The 16,889-nt window shown below is 40.4% G+C and overlaps 28 non-coding genes across 28 annotated transcripts; all 28 read right to left on the bottom strand.

Annotated features, from left to right (window-relative positions):
- Positions 1–398: 398 nt before the first annotated feature.
- Positions 399–481, bottom strand: TRNAL-UAA (transfer RNA leucine (anticodon UAA)). The gene has a single exon. It is a non-coding gene; the product is annotated as a tRNA-Leu (tRNA).
- A 355-nt stretch (positions 482–836) lies between these two features.
- On the bottom strand, positions 837–919 carry TRNAL-UAA (transfer RNA leucine (anticodon UAA)). The gene has a single exon. It is a non-coding gene; the product is annotated as a tRNA-Leu (tRNA).
- A 1,229-nt stretch (positions 920–2,148) lies between these two features.
- TRNAL-UAA (transfer RNA leucine (anticodon UAA)) lies at positions 2,149–2,231 on the bottom strand. Its single transcript has one exon. It is a non-coding gene; the product is annotated as a tRNA-Leu (tRNA).
- A 355-nt stretch (positions 2,232–2,586) lies between these two features.
- TRNAL-UAA (transfer RNA leucine (anticodon UAA)) lies at positions 2,587–2,669 on the bottom strand. The gene has a single exon. It is a non-coding gene; the product is annotated as a tRNA-Leu (tRNA).
- Positions 2,670–3,461: 792 nt separating this feature from the next.
- Positions 3,462–3,544, bottom strand: TRNAL-UAA (transfer RNA leucine (anticodon UAA)). Its single transcript has one exon. It is a non-coding gene; the product is annotated as a tRNA-Leu (tRNA).
- A 342-nt stretch (positions 3,545–3,886) lies between these two features.
- On the bottom strand, positions 3,887–3,969 carry TRNAL-UAA (transfer RNA leucine (anticodon UAA)). The gene has a single exon. It is a non-coding gene; the product is annotated as a tRNA-Leu (tRNA).
- A 354-nt stretch (positions 3,970–4,323) lies between these two features.
- On the bottom strand, positions 4,324–4,406 carry TRNAL-UAA (transfer RNA leucine (anticodon UAA)). The gene has a single exon. It is a non-coding gene; the product is annotated as a tRNA-Leu (tRNA).
- A 353-nt stretch (positions 4,407–4,759) lies between these two features.
- On the bottom strand, positions 4,760–4,842 carry TRNAL-UAA (transfer RNA leucine (anticodon UAA)). Its single transcript has one exon. It is a non-coding gene; the product is annotated as a tRNA-Leu (tRNA).
- A 355-nt stretch (positions 4,843–5,197) lies between these two features.
- Positions 5,198–5,280, bottom strand: TRNAL-UAA (transfer RNA leucine (anticodon UAA)). The gene has a single exon. It is a non-coding gene; the product is annotated as a tRNA-Leu (tRNA).
- Positions 5,281–5,633: 353 nt separating this feature from the next.
- On the bottom strand, positions 5,634–5,716 carry TRNAL-UAA (transfer RNA leucine (anticodon UAA)). The gene has a single exon. It is a non-coding gene; the product is annotated as a tRNA-Leu (tRNA).
- A 355-nt stretch (positions 5,717–6,071) lies between these two features.
- Positions 6,072–6,154, bottom strand: TRNAL-UAA (transfer RNA leucine (anticodon UAA)). The gene has a single exon. It is a non-coding gene; the product is annotated as a tRNA-Leu (tRNA).
- Positions 6,155–6,508: 354 nt separating this feature from the next.
- TRNAL-UAA (transfer RNA leucine (anticodon UAA)) lies at positions 6,509–6,591 on the bottom strand. Its single transcript has one exon. It is a non-coding gene; the product is annotated as a tRNA-Leu (tRNA).
- A 341-nt stretch (positions 6,592–6,932) lies between these two features.
- On the bottom strand, positions 6,933–7,015 carry TRNAL-UAA (transfer RNA leucine (anticodon UAA)). The gene has a single exon. It is a non-coding gene; the product is annotated as a tRNA-Leu (tRNA).
- Positions 7,016–7,369: 354 nt separating this feature from the next.
- TRNAL-UAA (transfer RNA leucine (anticodon UAA)) lies at positions 7,370–7,452 on the bottom strand. The gene has a single exon. It is a non-coding gene; the product is annotated as a tRNA-Leu (tRNA).
- A 342-nt stretch (positions 7,453–7,794) lies between these two features.
- TRNAL-UAA (transfer RNA leucine (anticodon UAA)) lies at positions 7,795–7,877 on the bottom strand. Its single transcript has one exon. It is a non-coding gene; the product is annotated as a tRNA-Leu (tRNA).
- Positions 7,878–8,231: 354 nt separating this feature from the next.
- Positions 8,232–8,314, bottom strand: TRNAL-UAA (transfer RNA leucine (anticodon UAA)). The gene has a single exon. It is a non-coding gene; the product is annotated as a tRNA-Leu (tRNA).
- A 790-nt stretch (positions 8,315–9,104) lies between these two features.
- Positions 9,105–9,187, bottom strand: TRNAL-UAA (transfer RNA leucine (anticodon UAA)). Its single transcript has one exon. It is a non-coding gene; the product is annotated as a tRNA-Leu (tRNA).
- A 355-nt stretch (positions 9,188–9,542) lies between these two features.
- TRNAL-UAA (transfer RNA leucine (anticodon UAA)) lies at positions 9,543–9,625 on the bottom strand. Its single transcript has one exon. It is a non-coding gene; the product is annotated as a tRNA-Leu (tRNA).
- A 341-nt stretch (positions 9,626–9,966) lies between these two features.
- On the bottom strand, positions 9,967–10,049 carry TRNAL-UAA (transfer RNA leucine (anticodon UAA)). The gene has a single exon. It is a non-coding gene; the product is annotated as a tRNA-Leu (tRNA).
- A 341-nt stretch (positions 10,050–10,390) lies between these two features.
- Positions 10,391–10,473, bottom strand: TRNAL-UAA (transfer RNA leucine (anticodon UAA)). The gene has a single exon. It is a non-coding gene; the product is annotated as a tRNA-Leu (tRNA).
- Positions 10,474–11,265: 792 nt separating this feature from the next.
- Positions 11,266–11,348, bottom strand: TRNAL-UAA (transfer RNA leucine (anticodon UAA)). Its single transcript has one exon. It is a non-coding gene; the product is annotated as a tRNA-Leu (tRNA).
- Positions 11,349–11,701: 353 nt separating this feature from the next.
- Positions 11,702–11,784, bottom strand: TRNAL-UAA (transfer RNA leucine (anticodon UAA)). The gene has a single exon. It is a non-coding gene; the product is annotated as a tRNA-Leu (tRNA).
- A 353-nt stretch (positions 11,785–12,137) lies between these two features.
- Positions 12,138–12,220, bottom strand: TRNAL-UAA (transfer RNA leucine (anticodon UAA)). Its single transcript has one exon. It is a non-coding gene; the product is annotated as a tRNA-Leu (tRNA).
- Positions 12,221–12,562: 342 nt separating this feature from the next.
- On the bottom strand, positions 12,563–12,645 carry TRNAL-UAA (transfer RNA leucine (anticodon UAA)). Its single transcript has one exon. It is a non-coding gene; the product is annotated as a tRNA-Leu (tRNA).
- Positions 12,646–12,999: 354 nt separating this feature from the next.
- TRNAL-UAA (transfer RNA leucine (anticodon UAA)) lies at positions 13,000–13,082 on the bottom strand. The gene has a single exon. It is a non-coding gene; the product is annotated as a tRNA-Leu (tRNA).
- A 1,226-nt stretch (positions 13,083–14,308) lies between these two features.
- Positions 14,309–14,391, bottom strand: TRNAL-UAA (transfer RNA leucine (anticodon UAA)). Its single transcript has one exon. It is a non-coding gene; the product is annotated as a tRNA-Leu (tRNA).
- Positions 14,392–14,744: 353 nt separating this feature from the next.
- TRNAL-UAA (transfer RNA leucine (anticodon UAA)) lies at positions 14,745–14,827 on the bottom strand. The gene has a single exon. It is a non-coding gene; the product is annotated as a tRNA-Leu (tRNA).
- Positions 14,828–16,042: 1,215 nt separating this feature from the next.
- TRNAL-UAA (transfer RNA leucine (anticodon UAA)) lies at positions 16,043–16,125 on the bottom strand. The gene has a single exon. It is a non-coding gene; the product is annotated as a tRNA-Leu (tRNA).
- Between the last annotated feature and the right edge of the window lie 764 nt (positions 16,126–16,889).

Genomic DNA, 16,889 nt, shown 5'->3' with positions numbered 1-16,889 from the left:
ATTGGATCTTAAGTCCAACGCCTTAACAACTTGGCCATCCTAGTGAAAGACTATTTTGCTTTAGCTCCCAATCGGATACAAATGTTGGCCATGCAATGCTCTTTGATGCGGTTTTCAGAATTTGGTTCAATTTCATCTATTTCCTTGTGCAGTTTAAACATTTAGACACAAAAATCGATTCTTTCATCCAAGGTTTTGAAGATTGTTATGTGCGTAAAGCACATATGATCATGGTAGGGATCATGATTAACAATTTGCTCCTAGGATAAAAAGAATGCTATAAACACACAGTCACAGGATTCAGATTGAGAAAAAAATTATTGGCAAAGAGACCTGCAGCAGGATCTGTTGTGTTGCTCTACGATTCCTAGCTTGCAGAGCTCCCCGGCTAAAACCTATACCAGGAGTGGGGTTTGAACCCACGCAGATACATATCCATTGGATCTTAAGTCCAACGCCTTAACCACTCGGCCATCCTGGTGGAAGACTGTCCTGTTTTTGCTCCCAATCGGATGCAAATGTTGGCCATACAATGCTCTTTGATGCGGTTTTCAGAATTTGGTTCAATTTCATCTATTTCCTTGTGCAGTTTAAACATTTAGACACAAAAATCGATTCTTTCATCCAATGTTTTGTAGATTGGATATGTGCGTAAAGCACCTATGATCATGGTAGGGATCATGATTAACAATTTGCTCCTAGGATAAAAAGAATGCTATAAACACACAGTCGCAGGATTCAGATTGAGAAAAAAATTATTGGCAAAGAGACCTGCAGCAGGATCTTTTGTGTTGCTCTACGATTCCTAGCTTGCAGAGCTCCCCGGGTAAAACCTATACCAGGAGTGGGGTTTGAACCCACGCGGATACATATCCATTGGATCTTAAGTCCAACGCCTTAACCACTCGGCCATCCTGGTGTAAAACTATCCTGTTTTTACTCCCAATCGGATGCAAATGTTGGCCATGCAATGCTCTTTGATGCGGTTTTCAGAATTTGGTTCAATTTCATCTATTTCCTTGTGCAGTTTAAACATTTAGACACAAAAATCGATTCTTTCATCCAAGGTTTTGAAGATTGTTATGTGCGTAAAGCACATATGATCATGGTAGGGATCATGATTAACAATTTGCTCCTAGGATAAAAAGAATGCTATAAACACACAGTCGCAGGATTCAGATTGAGAAAAAAATTATTGGCAAAGAGACCTGCAGCAGGATCTGTTGTGTTGCTCTACGATTCCTAGCTTGCAGAGCTCCCCGGCTAAAACCTATACCAGGAGTGGGGTTTGAACCCACGCGGATACATATCCATTAGTTCTTAAGTCCAACGCTTTAACCACTCGGCCATCCTGGTGTAAAACTATCCTCTTTTTGGTCCCAATCGGATCCAAATGTTGGCCATGCAATGCTCTTTGATGCGGTTTTCAGAATTTGGTTCAATTTCATCTATTTCCTTGTGCAGTTTAAACATTTAGACACAAAAATCGATTCTTTCATCCAATGTTTTGTAGATTGGATATGTGCGTAAAGCACCTATGATCATGGTAGGGATCATGATTAACAATTTGCTCCTAGGATAAAAAGAATGCTATAAACACACAGTCGCAGGATTCAGATTGAGAAAAAAATTATTGGCAAAGAGACCTGCAGCAGGATCTTTTGTGTTGCTCTACGATTCCTAGCTTGCAGAGTTCCCACGCTAAAACCTATACCAGGAGTGGGGTTTGAACCCACGCGGATACATATCCATTGGATCTTAAGTCCAACGCCTTAACAACTTGGCCATCCTAGTGAAAGACTATTTTGCTTTAGCTCCCAATCGGATACAAATGTTGGCCATGCAATGCTCTTTGATGCGGTTTTCAGAATTTGGTTCAATTTCATCTATTTCCTTGTGCAGTTTAAACATTTAGACACAAAAATCGATTCTTTCATCCAAAGTTTTGAAGATTGTTATGTGCGTAAAGCACATATGATCATGGTAGGGATCATGATTAACAATTTGCTCCTAGGATAAAAAGAATGCTATAAACACACAGTCACAGGATTCAGATTGAGAAAAAAATTATTGGCAAAGAGACCTGCAGCAGGATCTGTTGTGTTGCTCTACGATTCCTAGCTTGCAGAGCTCCCCGGCTAAAACCTATACCAGGAGTGGGGTTTGAACCCACGCAGATACATATCCATTGGATCTTAAGTCCAACGCCTTAACCACTCGGCCATCCTGGTGGAAGACTGTCCTGTTTTTGCTCCCAATCGGATGCAAATGTTGGCCATACAATGCTCTTTGATGCGGTTTTCAGAATTTGGTTCAATTTCATCTATTTCCTTGTGCAGTTTAAACATTTAGACACAAAAATCGATTCTTTCATCCAAGGTTTTGAAGATTGTTATGTGCGTAAAGCACATATGATCATGGTAGGGATCATGATTAACAATTTGCTCCTAGGATAAAAAGAATGCTATAAACACACAGTCACAGGATTCAGATTGAGAAAACAAATTTTTGGCAAAGAGACCTGCAGCAGGATCTGTTGTGTTGCTCTACGATTCCTAGCTTGCAGAGCTCCCCGGCTAAAACCTATACCAGGAGTGGGGTTTGAACCCACGCAGATACATATCCATTGGATCTTAAGTCCAACGCCTTAACCACTCGGCCATCCTGGTGGAAGACTGTCCTGTTTTTGCTCCCAATCGGATACAAATGTTGGCCATGCAATGCTCTTTGATGCGGTTTTCAGAATTTGGTTCAATTTCATCTATTTCCTTGTGCAGTTTAAACATTTAGACACAAAAATCGATTCTTTCATCCAAGGTTTTGAAGATTGTTATGTGCGTAAAGCACATATGATCATGGTAGGGATCATGATTAACAATTTGCTCCTAGGATAAAAAGAATGCTATAAACACACAGTCGCAGGATTCAGATTGAGAAAAAAATTATTGGCAAAGAGACCTGCAGCAGGATCTGTTGTGTTGCTCTACGATTCCTAGCTTGCAGAGCTCCCCGGCTAAAACCTATACCAGGAGTGGGGTTTGAACCCACGCGGATACATATCCATTAGTTCTTAAGTCCAACGCTTTAACCACTCGGCCATCCTGGTGTAAAACTATCCTCTTTTTGGTCCCAATCGGATCCAAATGTTGGCCATGCAATGCTCTTTGATGCGGTTTTCAGAATTTGGTTCAATTTCATCTATTTCCTTGTGCAGTTTAAACATTTAGACACAAAAATCGATTCTTTCATCCAATGTTTTGTAGATTGGATATGTGCGTAAAGCACCTATGATCATGGTAGGGATCATGATTAACAATTTGCTCCTAGGATAAAAAGAATGCTATAAACACACAGTCGCAGGATTCAGATTGAGAAAAAAATTATTGGCAAAGAGACCTGCAGCAGGATCTTTTGTGTTGCTCTACGATTCCTAGCTTGCAGAGTTCCCACGCTAAAACCTATACCAGGAGTGGGGTTTGAACCCACGCGGATACATATCCATTGGATCTTAAGTACAACGCCTTAACCACTCGGCCATCCCGGTGTAAAACTATCCTTTTTTTGCTCCCAATCGGATGCAAATGTTGGCCATACAATGCTCTTTGATGCGGTTTTCAGAATTTGGTTCAATTTCATCTATTTCCTTGTGCAGTTTAAACATTTAGACACAAAAATCGATTCTTTCATCCAAAGTTTTGAAGATTGTTATGTGCGTAAAGCACATATGATCATGGTAGGGATCATGATTAACAATTTGCTCCTAGGATAAAAAGAATGTAATAAACACACAGTCACATGATTCAGATTGAGAAAAAAATTATTGGCAAAGAGACCTGTTGTGTTGCTCTATGATTCCTAGCTTGCAGAGCTCCCCGGCTGAAACCTATACCAGGAGTGGGGTTTGAACCCACGCGGATACATATCCATTGGATCTTAAGTCCAACGCCTTAACCACTCGGCCATCCTGGTGGAAGACTGTCCTGTTTTTGCTCCCAATCGGATACAAATGTTGGACATGCAATGCTCTTTGATGCGGTTTTCAGAATTTGGTTCAATTTCATCTATTTCCTTGTGCAGTTTAAACATTTAGACACAAAAATCGATTCTTTCATCCAAGGTTTTGAAGATTGTTATGTGCGTAAAGCACATATGATCATGGTAGGGATCATGATTAACAATTTGCTCCTAGGATAAAAAGAATGCTATAAACACACAGTCGCAGGATTCAGATTGAGAAAAAAATTATTGGCAAAGAGACCTGCAGCAGGATCTTTTGTGTTGCTCTACGATTCCTAGCTTGCAGAGCTCCCCGGCTAAAACCTATACCAGGAGTGGGGTTTGAACCCACGCGGATACATATCCATTGGATCTTAAGTCCAACGCCTTAACAACTCGGCCATCCTGGTGAAAGACTGTCTTGCTTTTGCTCCCAATCGGATACAAATGTTGGCCATGCAATGCTCTTTGATGCGGTTTTCAGAATTTGGTTCAATTTCATCTTTTTCCTTGTGCAGTTTAAACATTTAGACACAAAAATCGATTCTTTCATCCAAAGTTTTAAGATTGTAATGTGCGTAAAGCACATATGATCATGGTAGGGATCATGATTAACAATTTGCTCCTAGGATAAAAAGAATGTAATAAACACACAGTCACAGGATTCAGATTGAGAAAAAAATTATTGGCAAAGAGACCTGCAGCAGGATCTGTTGTGTTGCTCTACGATTCCTAGCTTGCAGAGCTCCCCGGCTAAAACCTATACCAGGAGTGGGGTTTGAACCCACGTGGATACATATCCATTGGATCTTAAGTCCAACGCCTTAACCACTCGGCCATCCTGGTGGAAAACTGTCCTGTTTTTGCTCCCAATCGGATGCAAATGTTGGCCATACAATGCTCTTTGATGCGGTTTTCAGAATTTGGTTCAATTTCATCTATTTCCTTGTGCAGTTTAAACATTTAGACACAAAAATCGATTCTTTCATCCAATGTTTTGTAGATTGGATATGTGCGTAAAGCACCTATGATCATGGTAGGGATCATGATTAACAATTTGCTCCTAGGATAAAAAGAATGTAATAAACACACAGTCGCAGGATTCAGATTGAGAAAAAAATTATTGGCAAAGAGACCTGCAGCAGGATCTTTTGTGTTGCTCTACGATTCCTAGCTTGCAGAGCTCCCCGGCTAAAACCTATACCAGGAGTGGGGTTTGAACCCACGCGGATACATATCCATTGGATCTTAAGTCCAACGCCTTAACAACTCGGCCATCCTGGTGAAAGACTGTCTTGCTTTTGCTCCCAATCGGATACAAATGTTGGCCATGCAATGCTCTTTGATGCGGTTTTCAGAATTTGGTTCAATTTCATCTTTTTCCTTGTGCAGTTTAAACATTTAGACACAAAAATCGATTCTTTCATCCAAAGTTTTAAGATTGTAATGTGCGTAAAGCACATATGATCATGGTAGGGATCATGATTAACAATTTGCTCCTAGGATAAAAAGAATGTAATAAACACACAGTCACAGGATTCAGATTGAGAAAAAAATTATTGGCAAAGAGACCTGCAGCAGGATCTGTTGTGTTGCTCTACGATTCCTAGCTTGCAGAGCTCCCCGGCTAAAACCTATACCAGGAGTGGGGTTTGAACCCACGTGGATACATATCCATTGGATCTTAAGTCCAACGCCTTAACCACTCGGCCATCCTGGTGGAAAACTGTCCTGTTTTTGCTCCCAATCGGATGCAAATGTTGGCCATACAATGCTCTTTGATGCGGTTTTCAGAATTTGGTTCAATTTCATCTATTTCCTTGTGCAGTTTAAACATTTAGACACAAAAATCGATTCTTTCATCCAATGTTTTGTAGATTGGATATGTGCGTAAAGCACCTATGATCATGGTAGGGATCATGATTAACAATTTGCTCCTAGGATAAAAAGAATGTAATAAACACACAGTCACAGGATTCAGATTGAGAAAAAAATTATTGGCAAAGAGACCTGCAGCAGGATCTTTTGTGTTGCTCTACGATTCCTAGCTTGCAGAGCTCCCCGGCTAAAACCTATACCAGGAGTGGGGTTTGAACCCACGCGGATACATATCCATTGGATCTTAAGTCCAACGCCTTAACCACTCGGCCATCCTGGTGGAAGACTGTCCTGTTTTTGCTCCCAATCGGATACAAATGTTGGCCATGCAATGCTCTTTGATGCGGTTTTCAGAATTTGGTTCAATTTCATCTATTTCCTTGTGCAGTTTAAACATTTAGACACAAAAATCGATTCTTTCATCCAAGGTTTTGAAGATTGTTATGTGCGTAAAGCACATATGATCATGGTAGGGATCATGATTAACAATTTGCTCCTAGGATAAAAAGAATGCTATAAACACACAGTCGCAGGATTCAGATTGAGAAAAAAATTATTGGCAAAGAGACCTGCAGCAGGATCTTTTGTGTTGCTCTACGATTCCTAGCTTGCAGAGCTCCCCGGCTAAAACATATACCAGGAGTGGGGTTTGAACCCACGCGGATACATATCCATTGGATCTTAAGTCCAACGCCTTAACCACTCGGCCATCCTGGTGTAAAACTATCCCGCTTTGCTCCCAATCGGATGCAAATGTTGGCCATACAATGCTCTTTGATGCGGTTTTCAGAATTTGGTTCAATTTCATCTATTTCCTTGTGCAGTTTAAACATTTAGACACAAAAATCGATTCTTTCATCCAAAGTTTTGAAGATTGTTATGTGCGTAAAGCACATATGATCATGGTAGGGATCATGATTAACAATTTGCTCCTAGGATAAAAAGAATGTAATAAACACACAGTCACAGGATTCAGATTGAGAAAAAAATTATTGGCAAAGAGACCTGTTGTGTTGCTCTATGATTCCTAGCTTGCAGAGCTCCCCGGCTGAAACCTATACCAGGAGTGGGGTTTGAACCCACGTGGATACATATCCATTGGATCTTAAGTCTAACGCCTTAACCACTCGGCCATCCTGGTGGAAGACTGTCCTGTTTTTGCTCCCAATCGGATACAAATGTTGGCCATGCAATGCTCTTTGATGCGGTTTTCAGAATTTGGTTCAATTTCATCTATTTCCTTGTGCAGTTTAAACATTTAGACACAAAAATCGATTCTTTCATCCAAGGTTTTGAAGATTGTTATGTGCGTAAAGCACATATGATCATGGTAGGGATCATGATTAACAATTTGCTCCTAGGATAAAAAGAATGCTATAAACACACAGTCGCAGGATTCAGATTGAGAAAAAAATTATTGGCAAAGAGACCTGCAGCAGGATCTTTTGTGTTGCTCTACAATTCCTAGCTTGCAGAGCTCCCCGGCTAAAACCTATACCAGGAGTGGGGTTTGAACCCACGCGGATACATATCCATTGGATCTTAAGTCCAACGCCTTAACCACTCGGCCATCCTGGTGTAAAACTATCCTGTTTTTGCTCCCAATCGGATGCAAATGTTGGCCATACAATGCTCTTTGATGCGGTTTTCAGAATTTGGTTCAATTTCATCTATTTCCTTGTGCAGTTTAAACATTTAGACACAAAAATCGATTCTTTCATCCAAAGTTTTGAAGATTGTTATGTGCGTAAAGCACATATGATCATGGTAGGGATCATGATTAACAATTTGCTCCTAGGATAAAAAGAATGTAATAAACACACAGTCACAGGATTCAGATTGAGAAAAAAATTATTGGCAAAGAGACCTGTTGTGTTGCTCTATGATTCCTAGCTTGCAGAGCTCCCCGGCTGAAACCTATACCAGGAGTGGGGTTTGAACCCACGTGGATACATATCCATTGGATCTTAAGTCTAACGCCTTAACCACTCGGCCATCCTGGTGGAAGACTGTCCTGTTTTTGCTCCCAATCGGATACAAATGTTGGCCATGCAATGCTCTTTGATGCGGTTTTCAGAATTTGGTTCAATTTCATCTATTTCCTTGTGCAGTTTAAACATTTAGACACAAAAATCGATTCTTTCATCCAAGGTTTTGAAGATTGTTATGTGCGTAAAGCACATATGATCATGGTAGGGATCATGATTAACAATTTGCTCCTAGGATAAAAAGAATGCTATAAACACACAGTCGCAGGATTCAGATTGAGAAAAAAATTATTGGCAAAGAGACCTGCAGCAGGATCTTTTGTGTTGCTCTACAATTCCTAGCTTGCAGAGCTCCCCGGCTAAAACCTATACCAGGAGTGGGGTTTGAACCCACGCGGATACATATCCATTGGATCTTAAGTCCAACGCCTTAACCACTCGGCCATCCTGGTGTAAAACTATCCTGTTTTTGCTCCCAATCGGATGCAAATGTTGGCCATACAATGCTCTTTGATGCGGTTTTCAGAATTTGGTTCAATTTCATCTATTTCCTTGTGCAGTTTAAACATTTAGACACAAAAATCGATTCTTTCATCCAAAGTTTTGAAGATTGTTATGTGCGTAAAGCACATATGATCATGGTAGGGATCATGATTAACAATTTGCTCCTAGGATAAAAAGAATGTAATAAACACACAGTCACAGGATTCAGATTGAGAAAAAAATTATTGGCAAAGAGACCTGCAGCAGGATCTGTTGTGTTGCTCTATGATTTCTAGCTTGCAGAGCTCCCCGGCTGAAACCTATACCAGGAGTGGGGTTTGAACCCACGCGGATACATATCCATTGGATCTTAAGTTCAACGCCTTAACAACTCGGCCATCCTGGTGAAAGACTGTCTTGTTTTTGCTCCCAATCGGATACAAATGTTGGCCATGCAATGCTCTTTGATGCGGTTTTCAGAATTTGGTTCAATTTCATCTTTTTCCTTGTGCAGTTTAAACATTTAGACACAAAAATCGATTCTTTCATCCAAAGTTTTAAGATTGTAATGTGCGTAAAGCACATATGATCATGGTAGGGATCATGATTAACAATTTGCTCCTAGGATAAAAAGAATGTAATAAACACACAGTCACAGGATTCAGATTGAGAAAAAAATTATTGGCAAAGAGACCTGCAGCAGGATCTGTTGTGTTGCTCTACGATTCCTAGCTTGCAGAGCTCCCTGGCTAAAACCTATACCAGGAGTGGGGTTTGAACCCACGCGGATACATATCCATTGGATCTTAAGTCCAACGCCTTAACCACTCGGCCATCCTGGTGGAAGACTGTCCTGTTTTTGCTCCCAATCGGATGCAAATGTTGGCCATACAATGCTCTTTGATGCGGTTTTCAGAATTTGGTTCAATTTCATCTATTTCCTTGTGCAGTTTAAACATTTAGACACAAAAATCGTTTCTTTCATCCAATGTTTTGTAGATTGGATATGTGCGTAAAGCACCTATGATCATGGTAGGGATCATGATTAACAATTTGCTCCTAGGATAAAAAGAATGCTATAAACACACAGTCGCAGGATTCAGATTGAGAAAAAAATTATTGGCAAAGAGACCTGCAGCAGGATCTTTTGTGTTGCTCTACGATTCCTAGCTTGCAGAGCTCCCCGGCTAAAACCTATACCAGGAGTGGGGTTTGAACCCACGCGGATACATATCCATTGGATCTTAAGTCCAACGCCTTAACCACTCGGCCATCCTGGTGTAAAACCATCCCGCTTTGCTCCCAATCGGATGCAAATGTTGGCCATACAATGCTCTTTGATGCGGTTTTCAGAATTTGGTTCAATTTCATCTATTTCCTTGTGCAGTTTAAACATTTAGACACAAAAATCGATTCTTTCATCCAAAGTTTTGAAGATTGTTATGTGCGTAAAGCACATATGATCATGGTAGGGATCATGATTAACAATTTGCTCCTAGGATAAAAAGAATGTAATAAACACACAGTCACAGGATTCAGATTGAGAAAAAAATTATTGGCAAAGAGACCTGTTGTGTTGCTCTATGATTCCTAGCTTGCAGAGCTCCCCGGCTAAAACCTATACCAGGAGTGGGGTTTGAACCCACGCGGATACATATCCATTGGATCTTAAGTCCAACGCCTTAACCACTCGGCCATCCTGGTGTAAAACTATCCCGCTTTGCTCCCAATCGGATGCAAATGTTGGCCATACAATGCTCTTTGATGCGGTTTTCAGAATTTGGTTCAATTTCATCTATTTCCTTGTGCAGTTTAAACATTTAGACACAAAAATCGATTCTTTCATCCAAAGTTTTGAAGATTGTTATGTGCGTAAAGCACATATGACCATGGTAGGGATCATGATTAACAATTTGCTCCTAGGATAAAAAGAATGTAATAAACACACAGTCACAGGATTCAGATTGAGAAAAAAATTATTGGCAAAGAGACCTGCTGTGTTGCTCTATGATTCCTAGCTTGCAGAGCTCCCCGGCTGAAACCTATACCAGGAGTGGGGTTTGAACCCACGCGGATACATATCCATTGGATCTTAAGTCCAACGCCTTAACCACTCGGCCATCCTGGTGGAAGACTGTCCTGTTTTTGCTCCCAATCGGATACAAATGTTGGCCATGCAATGCTCTTTGATGCGGTTTTCAGAATTTGGTTCAATTTCATCTATTTCCTTGTGCAGTTTAAACATTTAGACACAAAAATCGATTCTTTCATCCAAGGTTTTGAAGATTGTTATGTGCGTAAAGCACATATGATCATGGTAGGGATCATGATTAACAATTTGCTCCTAGGATAAAAAGAATGTAATAAACACACAGTCACAGGATTCAGATTGAGAAAAAAATTATTGGCAAAGAGACCTGCAGCAGGATCTGTTGTGTTGCTCTACGATTCCTAGCTTGCAGAGCTCCCCGGCTAAAACCTATAGCAGGAGTGGGGTTTGAACTCACGCGGATACATATCCATTGGATCTTAAGTCCAACGCCTTAACCACTCGGCCATCCTGGTGGAAAACTGTCCTGTTTTTGCTCCCAATCGGATGCAAATGTTGGCCATACAATGCTCTTTGATGCGGTTTTCAGAATTTGGTTCAATTTCATCTATTTCCTTGTGCAGTTTAAACATTTAGACACAAAAATCGATTCTTTCATCCAATGTTTTGTAGATTGGATATGTGCGTAAAGCACCTATGATCATGGTAGGGATCATGATTAACAATTTGCTCCTAGGATAAAAAGAATGCTATAAACACACAGTCGCAGGATTCAGATTGAGAAAAAAATTATTGGCAAAGAGACCTGCAGCAGGATCTTTTGTGTTGCTCTACGATTCCTAGCTTGCAGAGCTCCCCGGCTAAAACCTATACCAGGAGTGGGGTTTGAACCCACGCGGATACATATCCATTGGATCTTAAGTCCAACGCCTTAACAACTCGGCCATCCTGGTGAAAGACTGTCTTGCTTTTGCTCCCAATCGGATACAAATGTTGGCCATGCAATGCTCTTTGATGCGGTTTTCAGAATTTGGTTCAATTTCATCTTTTTCCTTGTGCAGTTTAAACATTTAGACACAAAAATCGATTCTTTCATCCAAAGTTTTAGGATTGTAATGTGCGTAAAGCACATATGATCATGGTAGGGATCATGATTAACAATTTGCTCCTAGGATAAAAAGAATGTAATAAACACACAGTCACAGGATTCAGATTGAGAAAAAAGTTATTGGCAAAGAGACCTGCAGCAGGATCTGTTGTGTTGCTCTACGATTCCTAGCTTGCAGAGCTCCCCGGCTAAAACCTATACCAGGAGTGGGGTTTGAACCCACGCGGATACATATCCATTGGATCTTAAGTCCAACGCCTTAACCACTCGGCCATCCTGGTGGAAGACTGTCCTGTTTTTGCTCCCAATCGGATGCAAATGTTGGCCATACAATGCTCTTTGATGCGGTTTTCAGAATTTGGTTCAATTTCATCTATTTCCTTGTGCAGTTTAAACATTTAGACACAAAAATCGATTCTTTCATCCAAAGTTTTAAGATTGTAATGTGCGTAAAGCACATATGATCATGGTAGGGATCATGATTAACAATTTGCTCCTAGGATAAAAAGAATGCTATAAACACACAGTCGCAGGATTCAGATTGAGAAAAAAATTATTGGCAAAGAGACCTGCAGCAGGATCTTTTGTGTTGCTCTACGATTCCTAGCTTGCAGAGCTCCCCGGCTAAAACCTATACCAGGAGTGGGGTTTGAACCCACGCGGATACATATCCATTGGATCTTAAGTCCAACGCCTTAACCACTCGGCCATCCTGGTGTAAAACTATTCTGTTTTTGCTCCCAATCGGATGCAAATGTTGGCCATACAATGCTCTTTGATGCGGTTTTCAGAATTTGGTTCAATTTCATCTATTTCCTTGTGCAGTTTAAACATTTAGACACAAAAATCGATTCTTTCATCCAAAGTTTTGAAGATTGTTATGTGCGTAAAGCACATATGATCATGGTAGGGATCATGATTAACAATTTGCTCCTAGGATAAAAAGAATGTAATAAACACACAGTCACAGGATTCAGATTGAGAAAAAAATTATTGGCAAAGAGACCTGTTGTGTTGCTCTATGATTCCTAGCTTGCAGAGCTCCCCGGCTGAAACCTATACTAGGAGTGGGGTTTGAACCCACGCGGATACATATCCATTGGATCTTAAGTCCAACGCCTTAACCACTCGGCCATCCTGGTGGAAGACTGTCCTGTTTTTGCTCCGAATCGGATACAAATGTTGGCCATGCAATGCTCTTTGATGCGGTTTTCAGAATTTGGTTCAATTTCATCTATTTCCTTGTGCAGTTTAAACATTTAGACACAAAAATCGATTCTTTCATCCAAGGTTTTGAAGATTGTTATGTGCGTAAAGCACATATGATCATGGTAGGGATCATGATTAACAATTTGCTCCTAGGATAAAAAGAATGCTATAAACACACAGTCGCAGGATTCAGATTGAGAAAAAAATTATTGGCAAAGAGACCTGCAGCAGGATCTTTTGTGTTGCTCTACGATTCCTAGCTTGCAGAGCTCCCCGGCTAAAACCTATACCAGGAGTGGGGTTTGAACCCACGCGGATACATATCCATTGGATCTTAAGTCCAACGCCTTAACAACTCGGCCATCCTGGTGAAAGACTGTCTTGTTTTTGCTCCCAATCGGATACAAATGTTGGCCATGCAATGCTCTTTGATGCGGTTTTCAGAATTTGGTTCAATTTCATCTTTTTCCTTGTGCAGTTTAAACATTTAGACACAAAAATCGATTCTTTCATCCAAAGTTTTAAGATTGTAATGTGCGTAAAGCACATATGATCATGGTAGGGATCATGATTAACAATTTGCTCCTAGGATAAAAAGAATGTAATAAACACACAGTCACAGGATTCAGATTGAGAAAAAAATTATTGGCAAAGAGACCTGCAGCAGGATCTTTTGTGTTGCTCTACGATTCCTAGCTTGCAGAGCTCCCCGGCTAAAACCTATACCAGGAGTGGGGTTTGAACCCACGTGGTTACATATCCATTGGATCTTAAGTCCAACGCCTTAACAACTCGGCCATCCTGGTGAAAGACTGTCTTGTTTTTGCTCCCAATCGGATGCAAATGTTGGCCATACAATGCTCTTTGCTGCGGTTTTCAGAATTTGGTTCAATTTCATCTTTTTCCTTGTGCAGTTTAAACATTTAGACACAAAAATCGATTCTTTCATCCAAAGTTTTGAAGATTGTTATGTGCGTAAAGCACATATGATCATGGTAGGGATCATGATTAACAATTTGCTCCTAGGATAAAAAGAATGTAATAAACACACAGTCACAGGATTCAGATTGAGAAAAAAATTATTGGCAAAGAGACCTGCAGCAGGATCTGTTGTGTTGCTCTATGATTTCTAGCTTGCAGAGCTCCCCGGCTGAAACCTATACCAGGAGTGGGGTTTGAACCCACGCGGATACATATCCATTGGATCTTAAGTTCAACGCCTTAACAACTCGGCCATCCTGGTGAAAGACTGTCTTGTTTTTGCTCCCAATCGGTTACAAATGTTGGCCATGCAATGCTCTTTGATGCGGTTTTCAGAATTTGGTTCAATTTCATCTTTTTCCTTGTGCAGTTTAAACATTTAGACACAAAAATCGATTCTTTCATCCAAAGTTTTAAGATTGTAATGTGCGTAAAGCACATATGATCATGGTAGGGATCATGATTAACAATTTGCTCCTAGGATAAAAAGAATGTAATAAACACACAGTCACAGGATTCAGATTGAGAAAAAAATTATTGGCAAAGAGACCTGCAGCAGGATCTGTTGTGTTGCTCTACGATTCCTAGCTTGCAGAGCTCCCTGGCTAAAACCTATACCAGGAGTGGGGTTTGAACCCACGCGGATACATATCCATTGGATCTTAAGTCCAACGCCTTAACCACTCGGCCATCCTGGTGGAAGACTGTCCTGTTTTTGCTCCCAATCGGATACAAATGTTGGCCATGCAATGCTCTTTGATGCGGTTTTCAGAATTTGGTTCAATTTCATCTATTTCCTTGTGCAGTTTAAACATTTAGACACAAAAATCGATTCTTTCATCCAAAGTTTTAAGATTGTAATGTGCGTAAAGCACATATGATCATGGTAGGGATCATGATTAACAATTTGCTCCTAGGATAAAAAGAATGCTATAAACACACAGTCGCAGGATTCAGATTGAGAAAAAAATTATTGGCAAAGAGACCTGCAGCAGGATCTTTTGTGTTGCTCTACGATTCCTAGCTTGCAGAGCTCCCCGGCTAAAACCTATACCAGGAGTGGGGTTTGAACCCACGCGGATACATATCCATTGGATCTTAAGTCCAACGCCTTAACCACTCGGCCATCCTGGTGTAAAACTATCCTGTTTTTGCTCCCAATCGGATGCAAATGTTGGCCATACAATGCTCTTTGATGCGGTTTTCAGAATTTGGTTCAATTTCATCTATTTCCTTGTGCAGTTTAAACATTTAGACACAAAAATCGATTCTTTCATCCAAAGTTTTGAAGATTGTTATGTGCGTAAAGCACATATGATCATGGTAGGGATCATGATTAACAATTTGCTCCTAGGATAAAAAGAATGTAATAAACACACAGTCACAGGATTCAGATTGAGAAAAAAATTATTGGCAAAGAGACCTGTTGTGTTGCTCTATGATTCCTAGCTTGCAGAGCTCCCCGGCTGAAACCTATACTAGGAGTGGGGTTTGAACCCACGCGGATACATATCCATTGGATCTTAAGTCCAACGCCTTAACAACTCGGCCATCCTGGTGAAAGACTGTCTTGTTTTTGCTCCCAATCGGATGCAAATGTTGGCCATACAATGCTCTTTGCTGCGGTTTTCAGAATTTGGTTCAATTTCATCTTTTTCCTTGTGCAGTTTAAACATTTAGACACAAAAATCGATTCTTTCATCCAAAGTTTTGAAGATTGTTATGTGCGTAAAGCACATATGATCATGGTAGGGATCATGATTAACAATTTGCTCCTAGGATAAAAAGAATGCTATAAACACACAGTCACAGGATTCAGATTGAGAAAAAAATTATTGGCAAAGAGACCTGCAGCAGGATCTGTTGTGTTGCTCTATGATTTCTAGCTTGCAGAGCTCCCCGGCTGAAACCTATACCAGGAGTGGTGTTTGAACCCACGCGGATACATATCCATTGGATCTTAAGTTCAACGCCTTAACAACTCGGCCATCCTGGTGAAAGACTGTCTTGTTTTTGCTCCCAATCGGTTACAAATGTTGGCCATGCAATGCTCTTTGATGCGGTTTTCAGAATTTGGTTCAATTTCATCTTTTTCCTTGTGCAGTTTAAACATTTAGACACAAAAATCGATTCTTTCATCCAAAGTTTTAAGATTGTAATGTGCGTAAAGCACATATGATCATGGTAGGGATCATGATTAACAATTTGCTCCTAGGATAAAAAGAATGTAATAAACACACAGTCACAGGATTCAGATTGAGAAAAAAATTATTGGCAAAGAGACCTGCAGCAGGATCTGTTGTGTTGCTCTACGATTCCTAGCTTGCAGAGCTCCCTGGCTAAAACCTATACCAGGAGTGGGGTTTGAACCCACGCGGATACATATCCATTGGATCTTAAGTCCAACGCCTTAACCACTCGGCCATCCTGGTGGAAGACTGTCCTGTTTTTGCTCCCAATCGGATACAAATGTTGGCCATGCAATGCTCTTTGATGCGGTTTTCAGAATTTGGTTCAATTTCATCTATTTCCTTGTGCAGTTTAAACATTTAGACACAAAAATCGATTCTTTCATCCAAGGTTTTGAAGATTGTTATGTGCGTAAAGCACATATGATCATGGTAGGGATCATGATTAACAATTTGCTCCTAGGATAAAAAGAATGCTATAAACACACAGTCGCAGGATTCAGATTGAGAAAAAAATTATTGGCAAAGAGACCTGCAGCAGGATCTTTTGTGTTGCTCTACGATTCCTAGCTTGCAGAGCTCCCCGGCTAAAACCTATACCAGGAGTGGGGTTTGAACCCACGTGGTTACATATCCATTGGATCTTAAGTCCAACGCCTTAACAACTCGGCCATCCTGGTGAAAGACTGTCTTGTTTTTGCTCCCAATCGGATGCAAATGTTGGCCATACAATGCTCTTTGATGCGGTTTTCAGAATTTGGTTCAATTTCATCTTTTTCCTTGTGCAGTTTAAACATTTAGACACAAAAATCGATTCTTTCATCCAAAGTTTTGAAGATTGTTATGTGCGTAAAGCACATATGATCATGGTAGGGATCATGATTAACAATTTGCTCCTAGGATAAAAAGAATGTAATAAACACACAGTCACAGGATTCAGATTGAGAAAAAAATTATTGGCAAAGAGACCTGCAGCAGGATCTGTTGTGTTGCTCTATGATTTCTAG

Source organism: Eleutherodactylus coqui, chromosome 3 (assembly GCF_035609145.1).
Source record: "Eleutherodactylus coqui strain aEleCoq1 chromosome 3, aEleCoq1.hap1, whole genome shotgun sequence".
NCBI lineage: Eukaryota > Metazoa > Chordata > Amphibia > Anura > Eleutherodactylidae > Eleutherodactylus > Eleutherodactylus coqui.
The sequence above is the reverse complement of the archived record's forward strand: the minus strand, read 5'-3'. Positions and strand labels throughout refer to the sequence as shown.